This window comes from Diceros bicornis, chromosome 26 (assembly GCF_020826845.1).
Source record: "Diceros bicornis minor isolate mBicDic1 chromosome 26, mDicBic1.mat.cur, whole genome shotgun sequence".
In the NCBI taxonomy this organism is placed as follows: domain Eukaryota; kingdom Metazoa; phylum Chordata; class Mammalia; order Perissodactyla; family Rhinocerotidae; genus Diceros; species Diceros bicornis.
In genome coordinates, this window is record NC_080765.1 from 6,882,395 (window position 1) to 6,896,785 (window position 14,391).

Here is a 14,391-nt window from a genome sequence, read left to right on the forward strand (position 1 = left end):
AATCTTTTTTCATTTGATCTTCATTGTGTTAAGACAGTTGGGAGTTGAGGATGGAGTACAAAGAGGTATAAGAAAACATGTTTCCTGCCTTTCAGAAACATCAGGAGACACAAAATGAAAACATTAAATCAAAACTAATATTATAATAAGGGCCTCAGTTGAGTGTTACAAAAAATATATGCTCCAAAAATGTAGAATTAAACTATGAATATACTTTCTAAGCAACGGGCAAAGTTACAGTGGATTAACTCTCACATATCTTAATATATCAAATGGGAGTTCTGAAAAAGGCCCCACCCAACCAGTGATTGTGATGGTCAAAAGCATTTAGGCACTGGCTCTCACTGATTCAGTTCTATAGAGTCCCACTAATGTGCAAGAAGGCATCAAATAATAATTTTGTAAACAGATGTTTATTGACCTGCTCAATATAATATGTCATAGAATATTCAAAATGAACATGTGATATAAATGTCTCTACCATACTCAACACAATAATTCTTGTTTTCATTAAAATTTGCTGATAAAATCATTGATAAACTTTTATTCTTGATTAGTGCTCAGGAAGAGTAGATGGTACTAACTGGAGTGGATGGAGATCGTCCTGTGAGAACAAGATAAGCTGAGTTCACATATCTTGCACTTACTTAGTCCCCTCCCTTATATCACACAACATATGATTCTCTATGTAGATACTGAGAAAGCTCAAGGAATGTAACAATCCATAGGAATCCATCAAGTGCAGTCAGTTAAGCCCATCTTCATTCTGGGGTTTATTCACAAAGTAAACTGAGGTCTCTGGTGTGCTGGGATACAGCTTCCTCGAACAACAAAATGGAAGTCCTTAGGGAGAGTCAGGCTCCACTCACGGTCCCATCTCTGGATTCAACCTTTAGAACAATGGGTTTCTGTGGTTGAATAAGTCCTTGAGGGCCTAATTTCAGGGGGATCTGCAACAGTTAAACAAGAATATGAGAACTGACTAATAAAGTTCCACCAACAACAGAAGTAGACAAGACACATTAAGGACAATAATGCTTTACAAACATATAAACTACTTTTAGCATCATATAACTTTGATTCTTTATACTTAGTCTGTAAGTTATGTCAGACTGGATAGTGAAAGCTTTCATCCATCCATTCATTAAAGAGAGGACCGTTCTGGAACAGGCCAGAGACAAAATATCTACAGAGCACCATTCTGGACCAGGCTAGAAACAAAATCATGGTGGCTTGTGGTTTTTTTTTTTTCCTGTGAGGAAGATTGGCCCTGAGCTAATATCCGTTGCCAGTCTTCCTCTTTTTGCTTGAGGAAGATTGTCCCTGAGCTAACATCCCTGCCAATCTTCCTCTACTTTGTATGTGGGACACCACCACAGCACGGCTTGATGAGTGGTGTATAGGTCCACACCCAGGATCCAAACCCACAAACCCCAGGCCGCTGCAGTGGAGCAGGCAAAGTCAACCACTACACCACCGGGCCGGCGTGTTCCTTTTTGAATTAAGTTTTAAGTAAAAAGAATGAACTTTTAAAATTTAAAACCCTCAAAATTCTCAGGCATTATGGCAAACTATTTTGAAAAGCTATATAGAGTTAATTTTGTGCATGCTGAAACTTGCAAGGTAACCCAAGTGGGTATTACACATTTTAATTGTATGGGCCATCTTCAACTTCTAAAGAGTTTAGTCACCTCTCCCAGTGGAACCCATCCAGTTTCATGATGAGAAAAGTTCATTGTGAATATTATTCCTGTTTTCTAACATCTCTTGGCTCCCATATGTAGTGCAAATGGTGAACTTCTGATCTAGAAGTGTTTTGTTTTGGTTTTTTTTTTTTTTTTGAGAAAATATGTATATTAAATCCATTCAATTTTATTATTTGTTTCATTATTCCATTTAGGTTCTGCACCAGTCATTTGAAATAGCAACCTCTATATTGTCAAAAGTTTAATGCAAAACACTTATGGTTTCACTCTTTCCACCTTACTTAAGGTCTGTAAATAAAGGATTCATCCCAAGGTTTAATCTCTTATGGAGACTTCTTTGAAGACCAAAAAAGCCTAAGTGTTGCAATGGAATATGCCATCCATAAAAATGTATTTTTTTATAAGTTTATTTCTAAAAAGATCACTAAAGAGATCTATCCAGCAGATAAAAGAAAATATTCAGTTCAATAACAACCCATGAGAAGAGAGCCTAGGTCCTTGTAGAATTTGAAGTTATGTACACATTGGTTTTCTAATTTTTTTATTTAATTATTTTATTGAGATCATATTGGCTTATAATACTGTGTAATTTCAGTGTACGTTATTATATATCAATTTCTGTATAGAATGTGCATCATGCTCACCAGCAACAGTCTAGTTTTTATCCGTCACCATACATATGTGCCTCTTTATCCCTTTTCCCTATCCTCTACCCCCTTCCCCTCTGGTAACCACTAATCTGTTCTCTTTATCCATGTGTTTGTTTATCTTCCACATATGAGTGAAATCATATGGTGTTTGTCCTTCTCTGTCTGGCTTATTTCACTTAGCATATTACCCTCAAGGTCCATCCATGTTGTTGCAAATGGCACAATTTTGTCTTTTTTTACAGCTGAGTAGAATTCCATTGTATACATATACCACATCTTCTTTATCCACTCATCCATTGATAAGCACTTGTGTTGCTTCTATGTGTTGGCTATTGTGAATAATGCTGCGATGAACATATGGATGCATAAATGTCTTTGAATTGCTGATTTCATACTCTTTGGATAAATACCCAGTAGTGGGATAGCTGGATCATAAGGTGTTTCTATTTTTAATTTTTTGAGAAATCCCCATACTTTTTTCCATAGTGGCTACACCAGTTTGCATTCCCACCAGCAGTGTATGGGGATTCCCTTTTCTCCACATCCTCTCCAACACTGGCTATTTTTTGTCTTGTTAATTACAGCCATTCTGACAGGTATAAGGTGATATCTCATTGTAGTTTTGATTTGCATTTCCCTAAGAATTAGTGATGTTGAACATATTTTTATATGCCTGTTGGCCATCTGTATATCTTCTTTGGGAAAATGTCTGCTCATATCCTCTGCCCATTTTTTTATTGAGTTGTTCGTTATTTTGTTGTTGAGTTGTATGAGTTCTTCATATATTTCGGAAATTAACCCCTTGTCAGATATATGATTACACCTACAGTGTTTTGACTGATAGTTTTAGCCCCATTCTCACCCAGCCACTCCTTCAGTGTTGGGGGAGCCACCAGCAGATTAATCTTCAGGACTCAGTTGACTGAAGGGCAAGCAAATTGCCATGGAGGGTGAGAAGCACCAGCCTGTGGATGACTAGGAGCTGGCAGAGAGTGTCTGCCCCATCCCACGTGTGCAAGAGACCTGCTTTCTCTCAGGACTGAGTCCCCTGTTTACACACTTACAGGATTGCCACATAGCTGCCCTAAAGCCACAAATAAGATGGAAACCATCTCTATGCTCCTCTCTCCTACAGAAACCCCAGTTAAGGAGAGAAGCTGCAAATTTAATGCACAAGTCCTAGAAATAATCCTTATTTTAGGGCCTTGTTTGATATGAATCAACGACAACCATTTTTTAAGTTCTTCAGAGGAAAGAGTCCAGATCTTTCTATAAATGTAAAACCTTGTTATTTTATAATTTCAAATGGCATACACATATTTCCCCAACAGATAAACACACACACACAACAGGCACAAACAAAAATTTCATTTGTTAAATTTTTAAAGTTAAAATTGTTCAAAATTTGTATCCAAGAGCTCTAAATCAACTGCAAATCACTCCTTAAGCATTTACTGGATGACTGCAAGGCACCATTGGGAGTTTATGAAGGGAATAAATGAGGTGCTAGAGTTAAAAAACATTCTTAGGTACAAAGAAAACATAGAGAACCACACTGGATGATTTAATAACACAGTATTAAGTTAGATGGTCCAACCAATGATACCAGCCTGCAGTAACCAGTAACAGAGCAGAGGACAGAATGGGCTCTGAACTGGATGACGGACGCTCCATGGAGGGGCTCGTGGATAGAACAAGGACTTGAAGGATAAGAACAGAATGGGTGGTAGAGCAGGAAGAATTTTTTTTTTTTTTTTTTTTGTGAGGAGATCAGCCCTGTGCTAACATCCGCCAATTCTCCTCTTTTTTTTGCTGAGGAAGACGGCCCTGGGCTAACATCTGTGCCCATCTTCCTCCACTTTATATGGGACGCCGCCACAGCATGGCTTGCCAAGCAGTGCGTCAGTGCGCGCCCGGGATCCGAACCAGCGAACCTCGGGCCGCCGCAGCGGAGCACGCGCACTTAACCGCTTGCGCCACCGGGCCGGCCCCGCAGGAAGAATTTTTATAGGGTTATTATTAGGATGTAAAAGGAGTCCAGCTTGACTGGAACAGGGCTCTTGGAAGGTGAGGCCAAATATCCAGGATGGCCCTGGACTATGGGAATCCTTCACATCTGGCAGAAATGCTTAAATCAGTGATTCTCAACCTTGGCTGCACATGAGAATCCATGGGGTGCTGTTAAGCCACCAATCTCAGTGAATTATTTTAGAATTTCTGAGATGACCTATGCATCAGGACTTTTGTGTGTGTGTGAGGAAGATTAGCCCTGAGCTAACATCTGTTGTCAATCCTCCTCTTATTGCTGAGGAAGATTGGCCCTGGGCTAACATCTGTGCCCATGGCTTGATAAGCAGTGCGTTAAGTCCGCACCCGGAATCAGCAACTGTGACCCCAGGCCACTGGAACGGAGCGCGCAAACTTAACGATTATGCCGCCAGACCAGCCCCTATCGTTGGGTCTTTATAAAGTCACAGACTTAGCAGTCCAGAGCTGACAGGTCCTACAAGTCACATATGGCTCCAAACAGATTCTCTGGCCAACAGAACAAATTATTCTTTGAATAAAACACATTCTTATATATGTACAAATACACAAATACATATACTCCTCGATTTAAAAAAAAAATTTCCCAATAAATTAAAAACAGAAATACCATATGATCCAGCTATTCCACTACTGGGTATTTATCCAAAGAACAGGAAATCAACAATCCAAAGAGATTTATGCACCCCTATGTTCATTGCAGCATTATTCACAATAGCCAAGACATGGAAGCAACCCAAGTGCCCATCAATGGATGAACGGACAAAGAAGATGTGTGAATACCACTCAGCCATAAAAAGGACAAAATCGTGCCATTTGCAACAACATGGATGGACCTTGAGGGCATTACGCTAAGTGAAATAAGTCAGACAGAGAAAGACAAATGCCGTATGATTTCACTCATATGTGGAAGATAAACAAACATACAGATAAGGAAAACAGATTGGTGATTACCAGAGAAGAAGGGGGTGGGCTGAGAGAAAAAGGGATAAAGGGCACATATGTATGGTGATGGATATAAACTAGACCATTGGTGGTGAACATGATGTAGTCTGTACAGAAACTAAATATAATAATGTACATCTGAAATTTACACAATGTTATAAGCCAATATGACCCCAATAAAATAATTTTTAAAGTCTTAATAAAACATTATCTATGCAGAAAGTTCACTGTCTGACCTGTGTTTCTTTACAAGGTTTGAAGGAGAAGTTCTGCAGCATTCTGACGACAGCAAGTTTCATGTTCATGATAGCAAACCTCATGCCAATGCAGTTTCGGGGTCCAGTTCCAAAGAGCAGGTATAGATAAGGATTTATGCTGTCCTTGTTCTCCTTACTGAACCTGGATCCAGAAGAGAACAAGTTAATGAAATATGAAAACCACAAGAGCTATAGGTTTGTGGTTCTCACTTAGAGTCCTCAACCAGTAGTACACAGGATACTTCTGTGGGCTAGTCATTGACATCCTGCTACAGGCATTTGCTGTGAGAATTGTAAGCGACAGATCCTTTCCATTCCCCTTACCCCATAGGAGATTTCAGTCTTGTTCAGGAGATGAAATGAATGCTGTTTAAAAGAAAATTTATCTTTAAACATGAAAACTACATTCAGGGTGATGACATATTCACACTCTGAAAGGCAAGTAAGAAATGAGAGTGATTGAAGGAAAAGTAGGTTCCTGCTTCCACACACCCTGGTGTTGGTCATGTGCTCATGGAAAGAAGAAAGCAGGAGAAATGCCTCCCACTATTTAAATTGTTATTTTCTCTTCTCTTCCCTTCCTCCCCTGCCCTCTGCTCCCCTTCACTCTCTCTCTCTCTCTCTCTCTCTCTCTATCTCTCTCTCTCTCTCTCTCTATCTCTCTCTCTTTCTCTCTCTGTCACCTTCTCCACCCCCCCTCTCCCCCCGCCATAGAAGAGCTTAGATTAGATGATTTTCATGGGCATATAATGCTACTCCACTATAGTATAATCACTGATTTCCTTCTCTATCTGTTCCACCAGCTATAAATTCCTTGAAAGTTAGACCTATGTTTTACTCAATTCGATTCCTCAATATGTGATTACACGAACAAAAATCATGGATTTGGGGAAAGTGAATGGCATTGTGGTTATGTACTTTTTAAAGAGTCCTTATATTTTGGAGAACATTCTTGGATAGTTATACACAATATGCCTTAAAACAATATGGGAATCAGGATAAAGGTAGCAGTGGTGTGAGGATGATACAGCTGACATGGGTTGGTGGTTGTGGGCAGGTGGACACATATAGATACATCAAAGGTATTACACAGACTTGTGTCTATAGAATATGCTTGTATATACGTCAAAACACACATACTTGTGTATATATCAAAAATTTTCATAATAGGCATTTTTTTAACATTTGTATTTCTCACTGCCTGGCCCAGTCCCTGACACACAGTAAGCGTTTACTATCTGTTTGATGACTGAATGAATCAAAGAGAAGTACAGTGAGTGGTCTCTGGTTTTATGTCTGTGAAGCTGTAGGAAGGGGAACTGCTGACCTTTGAGGAACCACAGAGGTCCTCTGGTCCAGAAAATGGAGGACTTTATCAACTCTGACTTTCTTCAACAAGTACTACGTGTAGATGCTATGCCAGCACTAGGGACACCATGGCCAACAAGACAAGGTCCCTGCCATCAGGGAGCTTCTAGTTGGGAGCTAATAAAAGTCTAGATCTCAGCTAGTGCCCTAAAAAGTTCATTCCAAATTTTGCTCACCAATAAAATAAATGTGAAAGCATCAGCTCTTTCCAGAGTTCAAGCTGTGAGCAAAGTTAGATCTTGGTTAAGAGTTCCCAGAAGAGCATGCTCAAGGAGGATGTCTCAGACATCTAGAGAGCACATGACTTCACTTTGGAAGGGTCGCCAAACACTGAGAGTAGAAGGGAGCTGGCAAAGGACTGCAACCATAGACAGCACTGGGGGTCCTGTGCTCACCTCCATTCTCAGTGAGGCTGCTTAAACCATCAGAGGGAGGACCTCTAGGTCATTACCTGAACTCTTAACAATAATGCTAGAGGAAACAGCACCAATGTTTAAAAAAACAGAATGTGGGAACGTTGGTGGTAAATTCAGAGAGCTGAAGAGAACAGCACAGAAAAACATAAAGGAAAAATGAGCCTATATTCCCCAAATCAGATAGTAGTTCAGTAAATTATGGCAAATGCATGCAATCACACACAAATATATATATATTTATAGTATATAGATAAAAAGATATATAGAGATATAAAAACATATATATACATATATATAGTAACATAGGATATTGTTTATAGTTTACTGGTAAATAAAGTAAGCAATTCAAAACCAAATAAAATATAATACCATTCAAATTTTTTAAAATCTATAAATGCAGAGAAATATGTCCATAAGGACCTATAGCACATTGTTAATGAGGCCTATTTTAAGGTATTGGGACTGTGGGCAGCTATAATTTTCTTTTTTCTAGTCCACAGTTTGTAAAATTTTGACAACAAACAATGATCACTCTTGTAAAAAGAAAAACAACTGCTAAAAATAAAAAGATGTACAAATGAATGATTGTACAATCACATGTTTGTCATCTATACGAAGAGATATCAGCATATGCTCCCACCAGCCTGGATCATAGTAGGTTCTCTTTCCCAGGGGACCCTGTCCCTTTTAGGATGGAACTCCTCAGGCTCTGGCCAGAATTCTGAGGCTTGGGGAAGAGCAAAAGTTGGAACCATCACCACTGTTCCTTTGGGAATGAACACCCTACTGATTTCCATATTTTTCTTATAGACCCTCTCAATTCTACCAGCAATTGGGAATAGTCTGAGAGATTCCTTCAACACCATATCAAGATACTCCATCTGTACCAGGGTATCATAGGTGGGAGGTGCCTGGGAAGAAAGCAACAGATTTTAATAAATTGAGATTTGGGATCAACTTTCCACTCAGTCTCTGTAGTACCATTGAAATGTTAGGAGTACAAAAGAATAATTTATTTTGGTAAAGGACTTTAGCATTTACAGACATTTTAATATCTATCATGTCCTTTGACCTGCTCAGTGACGCATTGAGATACATGGAGTAGCATGGACTCCCAGGACTATAGGAAACAATTGGGACAATCCCTCAACAGGGTCTGAAATCCCTCACACTACCACGTAGTGGATTTTCTTTCTCATGTGAACAAATGTGACTAATAGACTATGGCATTTACTCTTCAGTGATATATGCCAAAGTCACTGTTTCCTCTCAAAAGAGAGGCCATAACATCTGTACCAAGGAAGGAGAATGTGTAAAAGAGCAAATCCACTATTCAACATAAAGTTTTTTAGTTGAAAATTCCTAGTTGCTAACTCTTTGGTTTATATAATATATAATTTGGACAGATACACTGTATTATATTAAAAACTCTACAAGTAATTTGGGGAGAAACTAGTTCCTTTCTAAACCAAATAAGACAAAAGAATGTTAAGATTGGATGCTACCAGGGCACACGATTTCATTTCTAGGGAAAGTTATAAAAAGGATCAGAATTCCACCCTCAGCCCCATCCTATGTTGCTGGAACAGTTTCCTAGTTGTCGCTTCAGGATTTGAATGTAAGCTCTGAAGATCTAAGCAAGCCACTGCAGTCCCAGGGGCCAGATCTCTATACCCCACAAAGAAATCCAGTTTTGGCAGAGATCAGAAAAAAGTGTGTACAATATGTGGCTATGACCTGGTATTATATTGAAGAGGCAATATTGTAGAGGTAAACAGTCTGTCTCAGGAGCCAAATATCCTGGATCATAGCTTGGCTTCTTCACTGCTAGTTACATGACTAGTTTATGGACGTTATTTCATCTCTCTGTAGCTCAGTTTTCTGATATGTTCCATGGAGATAATTTGAGTTAACACTTCATAGGGCTGTTGGACAGAGACACTCACTGCTTAGCCAACATCCTTGTAGTCTCCACATTTCCCAGCCCAATGAACTTAAGGGAAATCAGCTTTGGCGATGGGCTGTGAGCTGAGGTGATGTATGTCACTTCAGGGACAAAACATTTGAAAAGCCAGTGAGCAACACTCTAGCTCTTTATTCCCCAGCCAACGGGAAGGCCTCATGTTCCAGACAATCAGCTAGAAGAAGGTGGAGCCTCATAGCCTGTATCCCTAGTAACTATGTGGAGCAGAGACTCCCACTCTCATCCTCCACTACATCCACTTGGACATGTATGTCAGAATCTATGCAGAAATAGAAGTATAATGATGTACACCTGAAATTTATACAATGTGATAAACCAATGTTACTGCAATAAACAAAATTAAAAAAAAAAAAAGTAAACCTTCGCTATGTAAAGCTATGGAGATTTTAGGGATAATCTGTTACTGAGGCTAAACCTAGCCTATCCTAACATAGAATTTTATGAAGATTAATTCATTTATAAATAGAAAGCATTTAAAAGAGTCATATTTAGAAATGAGCAAATATTAGCTTCTTAAGTTGTTATTGTCTTTGTAATTATTCTTATAAAAAAGGGAGAACACAATGTTTAGCTAGTCTCTGTCTCCAAGTGAACTTTTCATCATATTTCAAACAGAAGAATCTCAATATGGGCTTTACCAGAGAAAAGAGAGAATCTTTAATTTAGGTCGGTCCTGAAATGTTTTCTTACCTTACATCTGAAGGACCTAAGACTCAGAAAGATCATAAGACTTGTCCAAAACCACAGTCAGGACTCAGTCATGTCTTCCATTTCCTACCCTATGCTCTTTCCTGTACACCAGGCTCTCCTAGTCTTCAAAGTTTACCCAGGGTAGTAGACTGCACTAATGGTCCCAACTCTCCACCCCTTTCTGTGTCCATGTCCTTTGCCACCTAACTTTGTGGTGCCCTCCCACTCTGACTCTGGGGTTAGCTTGGTGGCTTCCTTTAAACTAACAGAATGTTGGCTAAGTGAGATGCAAGCACAGTTTTGAAAGGCACCCATGTGACTGAGCTTCCTGCTCTTGGCCTCTGCCATTGCCCTGAGAAGAGTACACCCAGGCTGGTTTTCTGGAAAATGAGAGACGTGTAGAGCATGTATGGAGCTGAGTCAGCCCACCCAGCTTAGCCAAGGTTAGTCTAGATCAGCCAACAGCCTGACCAAAACAACTCCAGCCAATGTCAACAGAGATAACTACCCAGACACTTGAAAAGTAAATGCTTATTGTTAGGTACCACTGAGGTTTTCTGATTTTTACTTGGCATAATTGCAGGAACAGATAACTGACACACCAGAGCCAGCACTTTTTTCAAAGATCTTATATTTCTGTGAGTAGCTATACATTGCTCATGTCTTTCCCTCTGATTTTGTCTCTTTAGATCTTTCCTAAATAGTGCAGGTGAAAGAACTGATGCTTATGCTTTTTCCAAAAATACTCCTAGGAAGTGGTGAGGAGACATTCTTGCTAAGACTTCACCTTCTCCCTCCCTCTCCAGGTATCATCCATTCACCTTATTGGGGAAAGTCACATCAATATCCTCCTGCACGCTTCTGCTGGACATCACAGTGAATGGCCAAAAAATATATAAGGAAGGAAAGAGAACTGCTAGTGGTCTTGTAGCCAGCAAAAATAAAGATAATAGATTGAGCCACGAACTCCAGGTCAGACAGAGCTAAAAGGAGAGGAAAGACATTATAGGTAAACCAGTCAATGTTAAACAGCACAGTTTAGATGATGAGAAATCCAAATGAAACTCCAAATCCCTAGGGAAAAATAGAAAAGCAGTACATAGTCAAACTGGGAGGGGTATGCACTCTGATGTCTATCTGGCAGAGCCAGAAAAAGGCAAAAATTGTCTTAATCCAGTTTTTCCCGAGGTCTATACTATTCTTGACCGTCTCCTCTTGATTATGCCACCGTCCCCACCAACACAGCTGGGTAATTTGAGAGAGAATGTTTCCGTCTAAGATATATAGTGTTATCAGTATGTCCCTTGAAGAATTCTAAAAGTACTTTAGCTATAAGTAATATGGAATAGCATTACCCCCAGGAAAAAACTCAAATTATTCTAGCTAAAATATAGTTTGAAATTTTTCAAAAGAGGATGCAATACTAAGACTTAATTGTAGAGAAAAATTAAAGGATCTTTCCTCTAAACATTTTTGAGGGAATTTAAGAGAATAATATTGGACTAGAGATAAACTCTTGCTACTCAAAGTGTGGTCCATGGACCAGCATCAACAGCATCTAGGAGCTCTTTAGAAATGCAGAATCTTAACCCCCACCCTAGAACTATCTAATCAAATCTGAACTTTCACAAGATGTGGTAGTTTGTGTGCACAACCTAGCTTGAGAAGTATGGATTGTGCCTTGAGAGGCATCAGGTAATGGAAGACCTGGGGCACAAGTCTTCAAATGGAAGATCTCAGATATGTACAGGAACTACAGAGACAGACAAAATGCTAGAAGAGTGGTGACTGACCACTAATCAGTGGCATTAAAATAGCAGAAGACAGACTGTGTCAATAGAGGGCATTGGCCAGCATGAATCATAGAAAAATAGGATCCATTGAGTAGAACAGCAATGCTTATTCAATCATGGCCTGAATGTCATCTTCTAGCACATGCTGCCTCTCTTTGTCTACTTTATGCTCAGCAAACAGCCCTTATCTTTATAAGTTGGCCTCCCTTTTGACCTTCTCCTGAAAGACACTATGCATGCCCAGGCTCTAATTTATTTGATTGGGACTACATTAGGACATTTAGATACTTATAGCACTGAAATGAACATGGTTAGTACCTGCTCCAACCATGTAATTCACAAATAAAATACTACAAAATGAGTCTAAGAAAGGTATACACAGTTCTGATTTCCCAATGGTGATTTGTGTGATGACCTTGTGGGTAAATACAACTATCAAATTCTTTCCCCTGGTTAGCATGAACCTCATGATACTCAAAGTTTAGAGCTGTGCTTTCCAACATGGTAGCCACATGTGGCTATTAAAATTTAAATTACTTAAATTTAAATACAATTTCAGATTCAGTTCTTCAGTGGCACCAGCCACATGTCAAGTGTTCAATAGCCATATGTGTCTCATGGTTACTGCATTGAACAGTATGGATAAAGAGTATTTCCTTCATCACAGAAAGTTGTATTGGACCATGTAGTTAGACAGATAGGTAGGTAGGTAGGTAGATAGATAGATAGATAGATAGATAGATAGATAGATAGATAGATAGATAGAAGTAGACATAGATATAGATATAGATATATTTATAGTGGCATGCTAGACTCAGATCATCCCTGCTCTCTAGAACCAAGAGTTAAATATTTGGGAATTCTGAGAGATGGCTGTCAAACCACTGGTAGCTTGAAATTAACCATATGGGAGTATTCATGTCATGGAAATAAACTATAAATCAGGGCCTTGGTTTAGAGAGAGAGAGAGAGACACAGAGTGTGTCTACATTACTGGTTATAGGTAGATATAGAAACATTTATATTTATCAGTTCTGTGTAAATATAATTGATGTTCTCAGCTTTGTCCACAGAGAGGATCTAGAAGCAAAGAAACCCTAGTAGCAGTGAGAACTCCTAGATCCCAGATTTTGGTTTCTAAATACCATTTCTCACTAAAAGGAACCAGAGCTCCTTTGAGAAATGGTTGATTCCATGGCTGGTCAGGGGAAACAGAAGAGAAACCTGGGATGTCTTCCCTCAGAAAGAAAGGAAGTGCTCAGAAAATAATATGTGAAAAGATACAGGATACTCTGTATACTATAATGGTAGCTATACATCATTATACATTTTTCAAAACCCATAGAACGTACAACACCAAAAGTAAATCCTAAAGTAAACTACGGACTTTGGGTGATAATGTGTCAATGTAGGTTCATTGATTGTGACAAATGTACCACTACAGTTAAGGATTTTTATAGTGGGGGAGGCTTGTGCAGGTGGGGGAAAAGCATATATGGGAAATGTCTGTACCTTGCTCTCAATATTGCTGTGAACCTAAAACTGCTCTAAATAAGTCTACTGAAAAAGTAAATTAAAAAATGGAAGAAGAAAAATAAAAGGACACAGGAGCCCACTTGAAAGGGCTTCCAGAGGACAATGCTGAGAGAATTTGAGCATCAAAATAAAGAATGATATAAGAGAGTAAATTAGTAATTTATCAGATCACATAAATTTAAATTGAAATACAATTTCAGACTGTATTATATAAATAAATATATAAATAATGAGGGAGAATGGAAACCTCTCCTTACAATGAAAGCTCTCCTTCTCATAAATGTAGAAGAAATTATGGAATTAGAGAGTCATCATTTTGCAACTAACGTAGTAAAAATGGTTTCAGTCAAAAACTACCAATGGATTGAAGTCAGCCTCATGGCAGAGTGAGCTTTCCCATAAACTCTCCCCAGATAAGATATAACAAAAATGACATTCACATACCAACAAAGGACGTTCACACAACACAAAAGGACGTCTGAGAGACCCACACAGCCACACATCTGAGAGTGGACATGGAGCCCCCAGAGGAAGTGAGGAGAGGTAAGAAGAAATCCTCCCCCTCCCCTATCCATCAGCGACTCCAGGTCTTGCAGCTCCCAGAGAGGCAGGGAGGGGTGGTCTTCTGCAGGAAAACTGTCGCTCTCCAAGTTCTCTCACAGCCTGTGGGAAATTCCCATATGGTGGAGTCTGAACTGTTACAGGCGTGCTGTCAACATCTGAGCACCCCAGGAGAGCAGATAGTGAGGGAAGAACAAAAAGCCCCCTGGAATCCGGCAGGCGAAAGAGAGAGCCCCTCCCCTCCATACACCCACCGCTTCAGCTCAGCTGGTCAGCCAGAGTGCTTGCGGATCACAATGGGATCAGAATACACAGCCCTTGATCCCCACCCAGTGGCGACAGGTGGAAACTGCAACCAGATATTTTAGGATGAGGAAAAGCAAGGCAACTTCTGCAGGCATAATGCAAAAATATATTAAATCTCCACACCAGAAGGAAA

At 39.4% G+C, this 14,391-nt stretch overlaps 1 pseudogene; it reads right to left on the reverse strand.

Moving 5' to 3' along the window:
• Positions 1-412: 412 nt before the first annotated feature.
• LOC131422903 (cytochrome P450 3A12-like) lies at positions 413-11,100 on the reverse strand (annotated as a pseudogene).
• Positions 11,101-14,391: the final 3,291 nt, after the last annotated feature.